This window comes from Marmota monax, unplaced genomic scaffold, assembly GCF_021218885.2.
Source record: "Marmota monax isolate L192 unplaced genomic scaffold, Marmota_monax_Labrador192_F-V1.1 WCK01_AAM20220418_F8-fsc00050, whole genome shotgun sequence".
Taxonomy (NCBI): domain Eukaryota; kingdom Metazoa; phylum Chordata; class Mammalia; order Rodentia; family Sciuridae; genus Marmota; species Marmota monax.
The window spans coordinates 8,626,498-8,639,477 of NW_026694552.1; the positions used below are offsets into that span (position 1 = coordinate 8,626,498).

The following is a 12,980-nucleotide window of genomic DNA, read 5'->3' on the forward strand; positions in this document are numbered from 1 at the left end:
TATTATCTATTTCCTTTACTTACATCTGGCTTCATGAATATTGAGTTTTTACTTATTCAGCATTGTATTCCTAGTGCTAGGACAGTGCCTGGCATACACTAGGTGCTCAATACAAGTTTGTTGAAGGTATGAGTGAGTGAGCTTCTATAGGCCAGTGAAAAAAATGATAGACAATCCACTAGAAAAATGCTCAATGAACAATTAATAGGCAATTTGTAAATTGGGCATGGTGGCACATGCCTGCAATCCCAGCACCTCTGGAGGCTGAGGCAGGAGGATCACAAATTCAAGGGCAGCCACACCTAAGAAAGCTAGTGAAATCTTATCTCAAAATAAAATTAAAAAGGGATGAAAATGAGGCTCAGTGGTAATGCCACAGCCCCCCCCCCCCGTTAAATTCCTACTGCCAAAAACAAAATCCCCCAACCAAACAACAAAACCCCAGGCCAGGCAATTCATGGAGAAAACACAAACAAAAAAGAAAACACAAAAGGGTTGTGCCCTTTAAAATGATGCAGTAAGCAGTAATAATTAAGATACACAAACAAAAATACCATTGAGATGATAAAAATGCTATTTTCCATGTCTTGGAGGGGTGAAAAATAAAAAGGTTGCTAAAACCTCGGGTTTGTGAGGATGTGGTAAAACAGGCAAATTCATTCTGAGGCACTGACTTCTGGAAAGCAAGTAGAAATGTCATTTGCCCTCACAAGTCCTCTCCTTGTAGTTTATCCTTTTGAAATCCTCCATGTATAAGGATGTTCATTTAAACATTATTTGTAAGTAGCAACAAATTGGAGTCAAACTAAATGACTTTAATGAAGGTCTAGTAAAATCATTATACTACATATAATACAGTATAGTACATATAGTACTTTAGGACATTATACTATACGCAAACACTATAATACTTCTCCTCTACCCCTTCTGTCCTATTGTAACCTTGACCAAGTTTCTAAACCTCTCTGCACCTTGATTTTCTCATCTGTAAAATGGAAGCATTAATTAAACCTTCATCATGAAGTTGTGAGAAGTAAACAAGATATGCCATATGAAATGTTTAGATACCTGGCACAGAGTGTTTAATAATTGCTATAATTTCTATTCCTACTCTAATGATAACAATGACAATGTAGCCATAGAAGCTAGATCTTTATGTACTGATATGCATTCCTGTCTCCAACAGAGTATTGTGATATAAGCATTTTGCAGAAGAGTAAGTATAGCAGGAACTGATTTTTGTTAAGGATACTATATGGCATACACGAGAATAAAAAAGGTTGGAATGATAGAAAACAATGTTTACTTCTGGGCAACTGGATGTTGGGGTAGATTTTCACTCCAGTAATGATGAGAGTTGTTTAAAATAAGCACGTGTTCGTTTTAAAATAAACAAAAGATGTAAAGGGAAAAAAGCTCCATTTATAACAGCGAGGACAGTTAATCCCACCAGGCCTCACATCCCCCTGTCCTTGGCCACAGCCCAAGCCTTAAGCCTCCCTGCCCTTCATGTGTCCTCTCCCATCCCATCCCACTCTGCTCTGGGAGCCCATCCCCACCACTCCTAACTCATCCATCTCCACACCATCGCCCTCTCCCACTCCTCTCAGTGCCCTCTGAGAGGCCTCACAATAACAATTCCCTCTATACTCTGGATAGACTTCCTCAATGAATGCTGAGGTCTGCTACCTCTGCGCCTCAAGTGCTGAAACCTGAGTCTTCACGAAGGAGCTCACGGCTTTGCCCGCAGCGCCCTCTAGTGGACACTGTCCACACTCCCACACCACAGGCACCCTAGGGCTGGGAGGTGGGGTCTGTGCTCTAGCTTCCCCTGTCTGCTTCCAGACCGTTAGTCCTCTATCCTCGGCCAAGATACTCCTCCTTCCCATGCCATCTGGCTACGGCACCCACTTCTCTCCTCTCCTCGTCGACTCTTCTTTTTGGTCAGCCCCCCACCCACCCCCATATTCAAGGAAGAGTTCAACATCTGGCTCACTGTCTTCTCTGCCCCAAGTCCTGACATCATTCTGGGTGAGTTTGACATCCGTGATCCATGTGCAGCACACACCTCCATCCCAGCCTTACCATGCTTCACTATCATTCCGAACCCCCACCATCCACATCATCCCGGCTGACCTCAAAACTCCTCTTTTTGCTTCAGGAAGATCTCCAAGCATTTTAGCCCCATTCTCCCACCTTACTTCCTTTCCTCTCCAACTTCAAAACTGATTATGATGATAAGAATAGCAATGAATATGTATGTGCCAGGCACATATTAAGAAAATTACTACATCATTTCAATAATTTTATGTCATCCTAACCATAACTTTATGAAGGAAGTATTCTTGTTGTTGCTTTTTTTCAAATGAGATAACCAGGGCTCAGAGAGGTTGAGTGACTTTCCCAAAGTCCCACAGCTCTGAGTCAGAGATGAGATTTGAAGCTAAGTCTGTTTGTGTAACTCAAGGAATGTATACTTCGGGATCTTGCTGATACCCCTAACTCCCTTGCCACATCCACGAGGCAAAATCCCAAGTCTGGATAAGTTTAACTGACAGTCTCCTCCTCTGTGCTTACACCCAGATGGAGGAATACTGCTGGAGAAAATCCCATCGCTTTGTTGATTAGTCCCACTAGAAAGTCATAGTTTCCAACCTCAGCGGGGCCCTCAATTCAGCTAAACAATCCTTCTAAGTAACTGTCCTGACAACAGCACTTTCAAACTTTCTCCACTGCCCTTTGGAGTCAGACTGTCTGGGTTAGAGTCCTGTTCGGCCACTTCCATGATCCATACCGTGCCAGTCTTTAAAGAAGGGTGAGGCAGAGGAAAAGGGATGAGGGGAAGGGGAAGTAATATGTATCAAGTGTCTTCTGGATACCAGCCACTGTGCCAGGTGCTTTGCATGCAGTATCTCATTTAATTCTCCCAGCATCTCCCCACAGGAGATGCTGTTGTTATTCTAGCTGTAGAGAGGAGGAGAATGAGGCACAGAGAGGTTAAGTCACTTATTAAGATGACACAGTTGGTAAGTCAAGAAGTCATCTCATTTATTTAGACCCTCTTTATTTTCATGGATTGCTGTGATAGACTGCTAAATGGTCCCCATAACCTGTAACATGCCCTGTGATCTACCTTTTCTACTGTTGTTGGGGCAATCTTTCAGAAATGTGACATCTCACTGTGCAACTACCTTGCTAAAAGTCCTTCCAAAGCTTCCTCCAATCTTCAATGTGAAACAAAATTTTTTAATATTAACCATTTGGCCCCCTTCTTTCTTTCTCAGTGCATGCCCTACCACCTGCACATGATGCAGCCTCATGGAACTTTCTAGCTACCTGAAGTCAGCTATTTTTTCTTTTCTCTGACTCCGTACCTTTGTATATGTTCCTTCTAGTCTCTCCCATCCTCTGCACCCATTCCGGTCCACTTTAAATGCTCCTCTTCTGTACTCTCACAGTATTCATGCATTGATCCTGGTGTGCTGGTGTTCCCCATTAACTCACATCCCCTACTAAACTGGGAGCTGCTTGAAGGCAGGTACTATGCCCTAGTTGGCTCCATATTCCCCAGAATATAGCATGAGACTCTAGTTAAATCCCTGTTTGTTGAATGACTGACCGACTGAATGAATGGAGTGAATGAGGGGAGAAAAAGCCCTCAGTTGGAAACTTTAGTGACATGAGCTGTACGGTATCTGGTTCTTGGCTGAAGCTGCTGCAGTTTTTCCCTATGACTACAGTGCTGTAAAAATATGTCTGCACGTGGATAAAGACTGGAAGAGAACTTTCCACACAAAATTAAGAGTTGTGTTAGAGTGGTGAGTTGATGGATGCTTTTTTTCCCCCCTGTTTTCAAAAATGTTCTTTAGTACTGTTTTCTGAGCGATTTGGCAAAGTAGCAGACATTGTAGAAATGGGATCTGGGATTCTCGTGGAGGAATCGACAACCAACATGTATTGATGCCCAGTGGACCCTATGGGATCTAGGTGCTCTGGGGAGGCAAGTGGGTAAAGGCGACTCATTCTGACTCAGGTTCACATGGCCAGGAGTCTTGCCAATTCTGTTGGATTTGCTGGAATAAAATGAGAACTTTCAAGAATTTTCCAAGCTCCTGGGTTGAGGTATTTTTTTTTCTCCCAAAGCTGGGCAGCAAACAAAGATGGCTTTTGTTTGCAGTAAAACATTCATTTCTCTGATTTTGTCCTGTAAAGTAACTTTCTGCTGCTTTGGGGGTTCAGGTTTGTTGAGTGGGGAAACTGACTGGGTGTGCTTGGTTGGTTCAGAAATGACCAAAAATGTTTCCCTTTTCTGGCTCTCAAATAAGATGTTTAGGAATTTCATTGGCAAAACGATGAAGTTGTTCCTTTAGTGCGGCAGTATTTCCAAAACTACATATTGTGTGTTAACCCAGAAGAAGCAAAAAAAAGGGGGGGCAGCAAAGTGCTATGCAAGATTCAGATGATGAATATTCTGCCTTTATTGGGTGCTTATTCACCATATTGTGTCAGGCACTGTGTTCAGGACTTTGGAGATATCTCATTTAATGCTCACAACAGCCTACAGAAAAGGGACTGTTATTACCCCCAGATTAGAGATGGGAAAACTGAGGTTCATAGACGTTCAGCTCTGAAATCATGAGACCAGGATTCAAAACCAAGCTTGACTGGCTCCACAGGTAAGCTCTAACCATTCAGCAACCCTGTTTCTAGGCTGGTCTGTCTACAGAGAAACAGAGGCATATATTTATTTTTATTTAATAAATAGTTATTTAGTGTTTACCACATGCCAGGCACATGGTAAGTGCTTTATAAACATTAGCTCAATGAATCCTTATACACAACCCTGTAAGAAGGTGCTGTTATTAATGCCACGGGAAGATGAGATCACAGAGGCATAGGGAGGTTAAGTCACTTCCCCAGAATCAGGCAGGTTAGCATGGGATAGAGCCAGAGTTACAATCCAGGCAGCCATATTCTGCTGTTGGGCTCTTAACCTTCACTCTGTGCTGGATAGTGTGCTAGCCCTGTGTCCTGTTTACACAGCTCTGGCTCAGAAACACTAAAGACTTGGGCCTCTTTTTGCCGTTTTAAAGCAGGTTTGTATTTTGGGGAGTATTTTCCCCTATCAAAGCCCTGTGTTCTGTTCCCAGTGGTCTTGTGGAATGGAGCATGGGGGAGGGGTGGTAAATATACACCTCTGTCCTTCTATAGCAAGACTAGCCGAAGCGCAGGTTTCCAAGTGAGCTTACCTGTGGAGCTGGCTGAACTTGACTTTGAATCCTGGTCTTGTGATTTCAAAGCTGAACCTCTCTGAACCTCTGTTTCACCATCTGTGCTGAAGAAGGGAGCTTTCATCTGATGCCTTCATTTACCATACTTCTGATTTTCAGTGTTTTGGGGAGAGGCAGTTTTCTTCTGCAGCTACATGCTGGGTTGATGAAGGGCTTTTGGTGTGTCACCCCTTTTCATTCAACGGAGGTTCCAGGCGAGTGCCCTTCAAAGGTAATTTGCTTGAGGTCACCAGGAGCAGACACAGAGTGCTCTCTCCTATCTCACTGTCCCACTTTTCCCTCCCTACCTCCTCCTGCTGCCCTGCTTCATTCTCCAGAGCCAGGCCTAGACAATGGCCGCTGCTCAGCTCAAAGAGAGGGGGGTGAAGGGGCAGCAGGCCCAGCCCACCAGCTTGAAAGCTTCATTTGACAGGGGAGGAGGCACATCTGGTTTGGGTTTTCGATTCAATTCAACAATGATTTATTGTAGGCCTGCCAGCTGCAGAGGTTCTGGGCTAGGCTAGGCAGCAAGAGATGGGAAGATAAGTAAAATATTGTCCATGCCCTTAAAGGAGTTTTCTAGGTTGTAGAGGTGTGTAGACTAGAATAAGCAATTGCTAAGCGACAGGCCTGGTGCCGAGTGTTGTACCTTGAGTACATTATGTCTTTGAATCTTCCCAACAGGTTCGATGATGAAGGTGAGGAAAGGATTATTGCTTCATTTTTCATATGAGGAGAGTGGCCCTCAGAGAGGAAGTGACTGTCCCAAGGTCATGGAAGTGACCAAACCAGGTCTGGAAGCTAGCTGTATCTGGTTCCCAAGTCCACACTTTGAATCTTTCTGCTTTCCAGGGATGATGAAGAGGATGTTCATAAGTAACATTTCCTGAACTCTGCAGGCCCCATCTTTTTTTTTTTTTTTAATAGTGGATGGTCACAATACCTTTATTTTTTAAATTTATTTTTATGTGGTGCTGAGGATCAAACTCAGTGCCTCACTCATGCTAGGCAAGTACTCTACTACTGAGTCACAACCCCTGCCCGAACACCGAAGGCCCTATCTTGTGAGTGGGTTGCAGATATTATTTCATGGGCAATTTCCAACACCTCTTTCCAGAAGAGAAAAACTGAGGTTGCATTGGGAAGTGATGGAGCTGGAGTTTAAAACTAGGCTAATCTGTCTCACCAGCCTATACCATAAAAGAGGTAGACCCAGGGGGCCAGGAAAACCCGGATGGTAAGAACAATCAATTAATTGTGCTTCAGAAGTCTTCATAGAAGAGATGGTATTTGGACTTCGCTTTGAAGAATGAGTTGGGGTTTTGACAGGTAGAGCTTGGAGAGAATGCCTTCTAGCCAGAAAGAGATGCTCTAAGCAAGGGTCCCAGAAGATGACTCAGTGGGGCATTGTGCTTGAGTGGTCCCAGGCTCATTCATCTTGCCAGAAGGATACTGTGTGTAGGGGAACAATGGGAAGAGAACTGGATACCCCTGAGGGTTTCCCACATTTTTGTCAAGTTGAAGTTCTTGTTCTTCAATTAAAAGCAGGTACTCCATCCAAAAGGCTTTTCTAATCATACTGTCATGCAACCCATGGACAAATACACAGGAGACACAGTGTGTCTATATAAGAACTGTGCTGAGAACTGTGGGGAATAGAAAAAATACTCAATTCCTGAAGCGTGTGCTGAGGGCCCCCGTGTGGTTGGGGTGACAAGATACACACATGGGAAAAAAGCAGCATGCAGTCCAGGCAGTTTCCAATCAGGCCAGATGAGGTTTCCCAACTGTCAGATTTCAGGGATGGAGAGGAGGGACTGAAAGGAGGAGGATTCATTGAGAGAGTTGGTTTGGGCTTTGAGGCATGGAGGCAGAGGAAGGCAGGAAAGCTGAAGTCTGGGTGGCGTTACCAGTGTGGCTAGTGTGCAGGGCTTTGGAGAGTCTCCAGACTACTGTTCTCCCCCTCCATGTCTTAATCTCCAGGAGTTGGTTCCAGGATATGGGACTGGATGGGATCAGATACAGCCTGTTGGAGATGGGAAACAGGGTCGGGTACCTGATATTCCTGATCCTCCAATTTTCTACACTTAGCCTCAATTCCTGGCAGCTCCCCTAGCTGCTGAATTGTATGTGTATGTGAGAGCCGTATTTTAAATTAAGCAGTGAGTGCTTTCAGCTCATCATAAACATGCTAAAAAGCTTCAGCCACGGACTGAGCCCACCCCCACCCCTTACACACAAGCAGCAGCTGGGGCCACTCGACCCCGCACTCTAATGCACATTGCCTATGACTCACCAAAAAAAAAAAAAAACAAAAAAAAAAACCAAAAAAACACTGTATATTTCAGTCTCCCTGGGTAGCTGATTCCTAGTTGTGGTGGGAAATCTCAGTCTGAATTTGGAAGGCAGAGGGCCTCAGCCCCGCCCTATTGACTGAGCATTCTACAACTTATGGAGTGTCTACTATCTGCAAGGCATTGTGGGTAAGTCTATTAATCTTTCTGGGCTTTCTCAGCTTCGATATGCATGCAATAATATAATCCTGCCTGCTTTACCTCACTACCAGGGATCTGTCTCAGTCACACTGCTCTTTTAATTTCTGGAACATTCCCAAAGTCTTTTCCTGCCCCAGGGCCTTTATGTATGCTGCCTCTTCTGCCTGGACTGCCTTTGCTCTTGCTTTCAGCATGGGACGTTTCTTTACCATTCAGTCTCTGCTTAAGTGTTACCTCCTAAGAAGAGCAGTTTTTGGCCACCTACATTTAGTTCCCTCCTGCCCCTCCCTCATATTCTTTTTGTGGGCAATGCTTTCTTAATTGTACTTACTTCTCTGGGTAATTATGTCTATTTATATTTTCTGTTTCTGGTATGTCTCTCCCACTGGAATATAAGCTCTAAGAGGACAGGGACCTTGTCTGTATTGCTTAGCATTGTGTCCCTCTCATCTAGAAAGGTACTTGGCACATAGTAGGCTAACATAAGCAAAACCATCTGGGAAATATTTTCTCCCTGTGGTTCTTGCCAGACATATGGTTGCTGAGGGGAAAAAATCATGGTAGATCTGTGTCATTCCATATGAAAAAAAAAATTGGGGCTAAAGGGAGGAGTTTGTTGAAAACAGTTCTGTTTTAGAAACCAGTCCTTGGAGTCTCATCACCAGACACAGTCTTACGAAATTAAACAAAAGGAATAAAAAAGCATTAAAAAACTAAATTTTTATCGGGCGCTTACTGCATGCCAAAAACTGTTCTAAGTGTTCTATGCAGATTATCTCATTTAGTCCTCATAATAACACAGGGACATAACTTCTATTATTAGCTCCATTTTACAGATGAGAGAATTGAGGCTCTGAGATGTTATGTGAAGAGCCCAAGGCCATGGATTGAGGGAGAGGCTGAACCAAAAGTTGAACCCAAGGCACTCTGAGTCCACAAACTAAATCATCTAAAGCACCTGCAGTCCCTACCCCACTCCACCCTTGGATATGTTTCTTTCACAATACTAGTCATACTGAAGAATAAGGGTTTTGTTGTTTTTAACTAGGCTGGGAGCTTCTCAAGTGCAAAGGGAGAGTGGGTCTTCTTTATTTTGCTTCTCCTGTGCCTGGAATAGAGCTTGCTACAGAATGGGTACCAATCAATATCGGTTGAATAAATGAATGAGTGAGGGAATCCATGTTCCTTTATTTTTGTCAGGTTTCAGGGTGATGGGCTCATGTTTATTTCCCTGGCAAAGTGTAGCACTGGGGACAGGAGTGTTCTGGGGGAAGAAGTGTCTCTCACCGCAGGGTACAAGGAGGACTAGCTTTGACTGAGAAAACCAAAGCAGTGTTCTACACAGCAAGGCACTTGATCCAAAGGGTTTCATTTTGTTGTCAGTTGAAAAAGTAGCTGGACCTGTTTAGGACTTAAACAAACTTTCAGTGTTCAAATCCCATCTCAAATCCTTTGCAGAATGAGCAGGGTGTGGGGCGGCGGGGCGGGGGTGGGGGGAGTTATAAATAAACAAATACCCACAAACCGGCTGGATTTTTAAACAGAATTTGCTTCAATCATCGCTGCGCCACATTTTCCCAATTGGCCTCCGTCATGAGAACAAGTGGGAACTTTCATACTGAATAGCTTTATTTTTTTTTCCGACTAGATGAATGGCAGGAGTTTTGGCTTGGGAGGTTGGTTTCCAATCCCCAGCACACAGTTTGCTGCCCTACTGTGCCCCATCCATCACATGTAGTGCCCTGTACAACATACCCAGTCATCATATCTGCTGCTGCAGCCTTCAAAAAGAATTGGGTCATTGTTTTATTACACCACTGAGAGAACTGCAAGCCTGTTAGGATTATGTCATTGATATTTGCGTGAAAAGGCAATCATGATATGCTGGTCATTTAACACAGCTGGGAATGCAACTGTGTTGTCATTGTCTGAGGTTCTCTGCCAGCCCCTCTGACTTCGTTTCCCAGCCCAGCCAGTGGAAATGGATCTCTCTGATGTGTGTCACCTTTGAAATGCTTTCTAGCCCTTCAAAGAACCAAGCAGGATCTAACTCTTCATGCACTTGGACTTTTCTGCTTGTAGGCACCGCTTTCTGCAGGTGAGAGCAGCTTGCTTTCCATGAGTGTGGGAGTTGTACACTCTAGTGGTAAGATGCTGTAATACAGTATCATTTGTTCCCTAACTTACAGTTTGGGCTCAAGAACAAATGAAGGATGTTGTTTGTGGGGAATGCCTCCATGGGAAAGTCATGTTTCAGAGTCTACTGTGACTTCTATTGTGTGCTTGTTTTGATAGGACCCATGCTTTCATTGTGGTTGTTAGTGTGCTTAAGCAGGGGTCTTGGGCACCATAATTCAAGTATATTTGCATTTATCAACAGGTTTTTATGATGGCAGAACACCTTAGTTCCAAAGGAGGAAATAATTAGCATTGATTACAGAAGTATAAACAGAGCTCAAGTTCATGTGCCAACTTTTCTATTGCAACTCATCAATCCTTCTGCCATTGATACGCTAGCTGGGGTTTTATGGCATATGGCCATTAAGGGTCTCCTCAAAGGAATCTATGGCAGGGCACCTGTTCATTCCTCTTCTGGTTCCAATCCTTGCCAAACCACCTGTGCTCTTGCCAGCCACTTTGAGGTGTGACAGTCAGAGCTGGCCTGATAAGGGAGCCAGCCAAAGGGATGGAGTGCATTAGCTAGAAATCTCCAAATCCCAAATGCTATGGCCATAAAGAACTCAGGTTCTTGAATATTTCTTGGCAACTGACCCCAAGTACTTTGCCTTCTGAGTGCTTTGGTATTTGTGTTGTTCCCCATTCCTGGTTTTGATCTGTCTTTTCCTTTTGGCCAAGTTTCCCTTTCTGTAAAATGGGGCTCTTGCTGGGATTAAATGAGAGAACATATCCAGACCTGGCATAGTGCCTGGCACAGAGTAAGTGCTCAATAAATGGTAGCTGTCATCTCCTTTTCCATGTCCAGGTTTCTTCTGGCTGTGTTCTCTGGACCTCCAATATTGGCCTGGACCAGGGCCTGTTCTTTCCCCTGACTGGCAAGCCAGGTTACCTGTCCCTCAGTCAAACTGGGCTCCCTTCTCTGGCAGTCTTCTGTTGTCCTTACCTGTCGCCATGTGGCACTCACTGTAACCACAGACTGCCCTCTGCCAACTTCTGACATTAACCTATTGAATCCTGGCAAAGAAGAACCAGTTTGCAGACAGGAATTTGCATGTGTGGGCCAGGCACAAGACCAGGAGGCAAAGCCATATTTCCCTGCCCTCCGCAATTGGGAGCAAATCACCCACATTCTGGTTAAAACCAGATGCTTCACACCCATGACTGCAATGCCACATATCCAACAGTTGCCTATAAGAAAAATAGAGTGGTTTTCACATTAGAAACATAACTTGCAGGTCACTTCTCAAATTTCCAAAAAGCAGCTACCAAACCTGGGTATTTTTCCCCTTGAAAACGACAAACCTGTTCAGTGTCTTGTAGGGACTTTCATTTGGAAGCCCTGGGAGAACTTATATGCTCTTTCTAAGGGGTCTCTGGCTGCTTTAATTTTCAGGGAGTTAATATATTGGAGAAGATAAGAGATATTCCCCAAACTCACCTGCTCTTTGACAATGCTATGTAGTTACCTTGGCAAACAGCCAGTCTGAACACTAAAAAAGAGGGAATGAAGGAATCCTGAATGCTATACTCCGTGCATGTCCAAACAAGGATGGTGTTTTGGGGCAACCAATAGAGGAGAAAAGAGATTTTTCAGATGAGGTGCTGTGAGCTGATCCCACCCTATTATATCCCATCCCACCAAAAAGAGAAGAAAGGATGTGTGGTAGCATTGTGATGCATCCTGACAACAGACTTCCCTGCCAGGGTCAGTTGCTCAACCTGAGAGTCTCTTCAGGCTGGGTAGCCACACCAGGGTCAAGAGCACAAGGTCATTTTAATGAGGTCATTACCATGGTTAGTTCTTATTTTTCCCCCAATTTTCATTTATTTTTGGCTCTTGTGGCAATGAAATCTTTTCAATAAAAATGTGGAACACTTCAAAAATTGGTGTGTCATCCTTGCGCAGGGGCTATGCTAATCTTCTCTGTATCATTCTAATTTTAGTATATGTGCTGCGGAAGCCAGCACCCATGATCAGTTCTTAACCACTTTGACTCCATATTTTTTTGTTGAGGGCTTGTTGGTTATTGGTGCATTTGTTTCTAGCCCCTTGGAAGGAGAGTGAGAAGGGCACTAACATGATCAACTATTCTATATGTATCAGGCTTTGACATTCAGTCACATTATGAGGGACTCACTTAGGTCCAGCAACTGTGTGGTTATCATATGAAACAGGAGCTTCTTCCTATGTATTCAGAAGGAGTATGCTAATTTTCTAGTGTTTTCAACATTAGATATTTTTTTGGTTAGAGAAAGGCAGTTAAGTGTTGAACTAGTTCTTATCAGAAATTATCTCTTCCTCTTTCGAATCTCATGCAGATGCTAAATGGTTTCATTCATGTCATTTTACTGATGAATCAATATGTCAAATAGCTTTTTTTGAGTCTTCATAATGGGTAAGGTGCTGCATTTCTAGACTATGTCTTATTTCATTTTCATTGCAAAGCTATGAGGTAGGAACTGTTATTATCTTAATTTTACAATGAAGAGACTGAAGCTTAGGGAACATGATACAAGATCACAGTCAGTAATTGGGGAGCTGGGATTCAAACTCAGATTTATGTACCTCAATTAAACTATACTTCCTTCAAGTAACACACTGTAGGCCCTTCACAAAATTCAAGCTGGGTACAGTGGTGCATGCCTATAAATCCCTGTGACTTGGGAGGCTGAAGCAGGGTATTGCATGTTTGAGGCCAGCCTCAACAATTTAATGATGCCCTAAGCAACTTAGTGATACCCTGTCTCTAAATTTAAAAAATTAAAAAGACTGAAAGTGTAGCTCAGTGGTAGAGCACCCTTGGGTTCAATCCCCAGTACTGCAAAAAAACACAGAATTCATCTACTGCTGTTACTCCTCCTCCTCTCCTTCCTCTTCCCCTTGCTTATGCAGCACTGCATTTGTCCAACAGGTTTTGGTGCTTTATACCCAGCAACCAATTGTAGAGTTCAAAGCCAGGCCTACATGCACGCATTCCATTTTTCTGTGCCACTTGTAATAATGTAACACAGAGATGTGGGACATATACAGCTTGGG

General features: G+C 43.7%; 1 non-coding gene across 1 annotated transcript; it reads right to left on the reverse strand.

Moving 5' to 3' along the window:
• Positions 1 to 11,804: 11,804 nt before the first annotated feature.
• On the reverse strand, positions 11,805 to 11,911 carry LOC124076816 (U6 spliceosomal RNA). The gene has a single exon (XR_006846479.1). It is a non-coding gene; the product is annotated as a U6 spliceosomal RNA (small nuclear RNA).
• Between the last annotated feature and the right edge of the window lie 1,069 nt (positions 11,912 to 12,980).